Genomic DNA, 5,479 nt, shown 5'->3' with positions numbered 1-5,479 from the left:
TATGCTCCACCACCTCCCATCATTCAAGGCAACCAAGGTGCCCATGTTGCACCTCCAATTGCTAATCCTCCCCTTGCTTTAAGAGATCACTATGTGCCTAATGAATATAATACACCCATATGCATTCAATTGCCACCATTTAGAGCACACCACTATGAAATCAAACCACAAACCATTCAAAATGCTTCCAAATTATCATGGACTTCCAAGTGAAGAACCTTACAAACATTTGGATGAGTTTCTTGAAGTTTGTTCCACCGTAAAATATACGGACATGCCGGAAGAGGTCTTAAGGCTTAAACTTTTTCCATTCACCCTTAAAGACAAGACAAAATATTGGTTTAACAATCTTAGGCCTTTTTCAATAACTTCTTGGGCGGAAATGCAAAAAGTGTTCTTAAAGAAGTACTATCCGGTTTCTAAGACCAATACCATGAGAACCTCAATTCGAGAATTTTCACATGGGGATGGAGAAACATTTCATGAGGCATGGGAACGTTTTAATTAATTGCTTAGGAAGTGTCCACATCATGACATGCCCAAATGGCAATTAGTTCAATATTTCTTTGAGAGCATATCGGACAATTACAAAGGCATAGTTGATGCTTCCATGGGTGGCTCTTACATTGATAAGCATAAGGATAACGTGTGGCATTTTTATGAGAGCATGAGTGAAAATTCTTTGCATCGTACTTTATCTTCAAAGAATGGTAGAAATGCTAGTGGTAGGAAGAGTGTTGGCTTACATCAAGTCGACCACTGTAATGAAATTGCTGCCGAAATGAAATCATTACCTTAAAAGTTTGATTAATTTTTGATTAACCAAAACTCGGCGAATCAAGTATCTTCTTTCCCTAACCATTTTCATCATGCATCTAATGAGACATGTACGACTTGTTCAAGTGTTTTACCTTCTACTTCCAATTGTCCCCATGGACATGTTCAAATTGAGGATCATGAACAAGCAAATGCTGTTTTTACTAATCAAGGGAACAATCCTTATGGAAATCATTACAATCCTAGTTGGAGCAATCACCCAAATTTCTCTTGGAAAAACCAAGGGGAGGGCTCAAACCTTCCCAAGGTGGTTTTTAGGGAAAGTACATTCCACCTCCAATGCAAAGCCAAGGTTCCCAAGGTTTTAGATCATCATATCAATCACAAGGAAACCAATTTTCAAATTCTCATTTTCCAAATCAATTATATTCCCAAGGAAATATTAGAAGTCCCGCTTTTGAAGAGAAAGTTTTGACCGCTTTGGACACTTTAGAGGCAAACACATAATTTCTTCATTCTCACTCTCAATCCATTGCTAAGCTAGAAACCCAAGTAGGGCAAATAGCTAGTACTTTGAATGCAAGAGAGAAAGGAAAAATGCCTTTGAATGCCCCACAAAAGCAACAATGTGTTGTAGAGACTCATTCCTCATCGGAAGGTCACATAATAGAGCATGTCAATGCGGTGACTACCTTGAGAAGTGGAAGGATTGTGGACAACCAAGTGGGTATGTCCAATGAAGAGAGTGAACCGGTACAACCACAAGTTGACACCCGTCCCGTTTCATATCATATTCCTCCTTCATTTCATGTGCATGACCATATAAATGAGAATGTGTTGAAAAGTGATTTGAAAAATGATTTTGAAAAGAAAGATTTGCCAAATGATTTGAAAACTTCTTGTGTTGAAGAGACTTCAAAGAAAAATTCTGAAAAAGTTTTTGAACCAAAAGCTCCATTTCCGAATGCCTTAAAAGGATCCATTTCAAATGACAAACAAAAGGCCAAAGTCAATGAAATCATGGACGTGTTTAGGCAAGTGAAAGTTAATCTTCCACTTTTGGATGCAATCAAGCAAATTCCGGCTTATGCCAAATTCTTGAAAGACTTATGCACCCAAAAGCGGAAGAACAAAAGTCAAGCACCTAGAAAAGTGGTCTTAACCGAGCAAGTGAGCTCAATTTTGCAGCATAACACTTTTCCAAAGTTTAAGGACTCCGGTTCACCTACTACTTCATGTATCATTGGTGATCATGTCATTAATCGGGCTCTTCTTGACCTAGGAGCTAGTGTTAATCTTCTGCCATACTCGATTTATGTCAAATTAGGCTTAGGAGACTTAAAACCAACGTCGGTAGTTTTACAACTTGCCAACCGATCAATCAAAAAGCCTAGGGGTATCATCGAGGATGTATTGATTAAAATTGATAAATTCTTCTTTCCCGTTGATTTCGTTGTCATTGACACGGAACCGGTTCCAAATCCTAAAAGCCAAATTCCCGTTATCCTTGGCCATCCTTTCTTGGCAACCGTGAATGCTAACATCAATGAAGTTCTCATTTGGCCACATGAAGGTAAAGTTGAATATTTTTAATCCAACCCCCAATTCATTTGACAAGCATGAAGAAATTAATGTTGTAAAAAAATGTCATGACCTTAAAAGTGAAGGAATTAAGTTTTTGTGTGAGACCAAGGTCTCAAAAAGTCCATCTTCAACCTTGAAACCAAAGAAAGTTGTTTCAAAATCTTGTTTTGAAAGGGCGTGGAAGTCTAAAGACTGCATTGACCAAGGACCGAAAACATCTTTTGAGCTTAATCCAACAAGTTCCTTAAAGAACCATTTGCTGGGTGGAGTTCAAAGCACTTATCACCCCATTGAGGAGGGGATGCACTACAAGATGTTTGATCCGGGGTAAAAGAGCCCAACGTCTTGCTAGAGACGTTAAAGACTAGCAAGACATTTCGTAGGGTGTCAAAACCTTATTCCTCCCTCAATTCTATCTTTAAATCCATTTCTTGCGAAGTCTAGATACTTGTTTTTGGTTCATATGCACTGCTAGGAACTGTGATTAGGACTGCATGCACTTTTATGTGGAAATTGAGCATTTTGCATAAGTTCGATCGATCTCAAATGAGAGTTCGATCGATCGAACTTCAACCTGCATCCAAATCACCTCTCTGTACCATCGTTTGAACTTGTTCTAAGATCGATCATAAGTCCTTAGATCGATCCAAACTTCAAGTTCGATCAATCTTGAGTTCTAACACTTAGAAAAATTTCTGAACCCAAAAACCTGCATATTTTCAGCTCTCTATCAGATCTATCGAACATTTTGTTCAGATCGATCTCTGTTCCTTATCTCACTATTTTTGACTTTGTTTGACTTTTTAATTTTAAAATTCCAAAAATATTTTTATTTTATTTTCTTTTCCAAAAATCCCAAAAAGATTTTATTTTATTTTAATTCTTCAAAAATTCTAAAATTTTTTATTTTCAATTTTTAATTTTTAGTTTTAAAGTTTTAATTTTTAATCCTAAAAAAAAAAAAAATTTCAAAAATTTCAAATTTTTTTTCAAAGAGAGATCATTTCAGTTCGATCGATCTGAGGTTGCAGTTCCATCGATCGAACTAGTTCGGGGAAGTTTTAAAAAAATGAAACCGAGGGTTTCAAAATCAATTTCAAAGATCGATCTAACCCTCTCAAACCCTATCTTTCTCATCACCGCAGCACTCATCTTCCCCATCTCCGGCGAGATCCAAACGTCGAATCTCTCTCTCTCCTCTCGGATGTCCGTCTCATCTTCATCTCATCTCATCCTTCGATTTTGGTAAGATCCGAGACTTATCTTGTATTTCAAGCTTCCATTTGCTTTATACATGCTTTAAATGTTAGATCCATGCTCTTTTAATGTTGAAAATCTCCATTGATGAAGTTTGAAGCTTTTTATATATATATATGTATATTTGTGTATATTTGTGTATATATATTTTGTTAGATTTTGTATTTTCGATTTGATTTTGGGAGTATGGGATGAATCAAAGAAAGAAGCAAAGTAAAGCAAAAGGAAGTAAATGGTGGAATTTCAGTAACTTTGATCGATCTCAAGAAAAGTTCGATCAATCCAACTTTCATCAATCTCAGCACTTCAAGATGGATCTGAGCCATGTTTGTCCCTGTTCGAAGATCTCAAAAGTTCGATCGATCCAACTTCCTTCTCTGATCGATCGAACATTCTTGTCCTTATCCAAATGATTGATCACATCCAGTTATACCACCCTACCAACCACTTTTGTCCTTTTCCCAAAAATATCTTCAAAATATCCCAGATTTATTTTTATCCAAAAAGGCGCCGCCATTGAGGATCGATCCAGCTTCAGTTCGATAGATCTCAGTCATGTTCGATCGATCCAAGTCCAAGGTTCGATCAATCAAACTTCCTCCAGTGCGAAAAAGTTAAATTTCCAGCTCACAAAAAGTTGTCCTTTATCCAATCATTGGAGAATATTTATTATACGACCCCAGCTCATTTTGGGTGTCATTTTGACCTACCTATATAAGGATAAGGATTACTTTTTACATAGGGGAGAGAATATCACATCATATCATATCATACCTTGTAGAACTCTTAGGTAGGAAGAAAAGAAGAGGAGGAGGCTAGAGACACCATTGGAGACTCTTCATCAACCAAGGAGCAGATTTTTTCCATGGAGCTTGCCCTTGAGGGTTGGAGGACATCATCTATGAGTGGCTAGACATCCTCTTGGGGCTAGAGTTAGCCCTAAACATGCTTTCTACTTCTTGATTTATGTATTTTTGAGGGGATTTGTATTATGATTCATGTCTTAACACTTTTATATATATAGATCTTGTTTATTCAATGATTTATGTGGTTTAATGCTTCCAATTGATCATTTCATTCTATCAATATGTCTATGTATGCTAAAATAGATGTTCATGTGTTTGTCTCTATTTCTTGTGTTATTGATGCATGTCTATGTGTGTTGATGTTATAGATCTAGAGATTGTCAAGACATAGTGCTTAATGTCATGTTCTTGTGGTTTATTTGATGGTTCATACTCATTAGTTGATGGATTGTACCTCTTCCTTAGTTTAATTAGTTTAATTTCATGTCATTAGCTTAGTTGTAGTGTAGTTGTTAAATGAGAGGACAATCTATGCTTGTTTTTGATGTTCCATACTTATAAAAAGCAAGTAACATGTATCTCTAACCTTGTGATGTGTTTGGATTGTGAGCTTAAAGAAAGGATTAATGGCTTAATTTGATATGTTGTGCCATTCACCATGTTGTTTAGACAATATATGCTTAATTTGTCATCCATGCTTGTTGAAACAACCACATACACACTATTTATTGTAATACATGCCCTTCCCCTCATTAATAATTCATTAAAGGTGTAGAAAAGCTATACTTAGTGGTGATCTCTAAACCCCAAGATTTCTCTCTCTCTTTTATTCTCTCTATTGCATTATTGCTTACTTTAATTTAATTTGCATCTAGTTTAATTCAACCAACCAACCACTATTTTGATCACTCGACCTACTAACCCTAATCTTGATTCCTTAACCTAGTACGATACTCAATCCCTTGGGATGATCCCTACTCACCCTAGCTATATTTTTAGTGAAAGGTAGTAGTGGCAATTTCTAAATATAAAACTTGGCCACATTGCATATAAAC

General features: G+C 36.3%; 1 pseudogene; it reads right to left on the bottom strand.

Annotated features, from left to right (window-relative positions):
• Positions 1-438: 438 nt before the first annotated feature.
• LOC132280505 (small nucleolar RNA R71) lies at positions 439-537 on the bottom strand (annotated as a pseudogene).
• Positions 538-5,479: the final 4,942 nt, after the last annotated feature.

This window comes from Cornus florida, unplaced genomic scaffold, assembly GCF_030987335.1.
Source record: "Cornus florida cultivar Cherokee Brave unplaced genomic scaffold, ASM3098733v1 CherokeeBrave_3.0.0_Hap2_Chr10, whole genome shotgun sequence".
NCBI classification, from domain to species: Eukaryota; Viridiplantae; Streptophyta; class Magnoliopsida; order Cornales; family Cornaceae; genus Cornus; species Cornus florida.
Note: the sequence above shows the minus strand (reverse complement) of the source record. Positions and strands in the feature narration are given on the sequence as shown.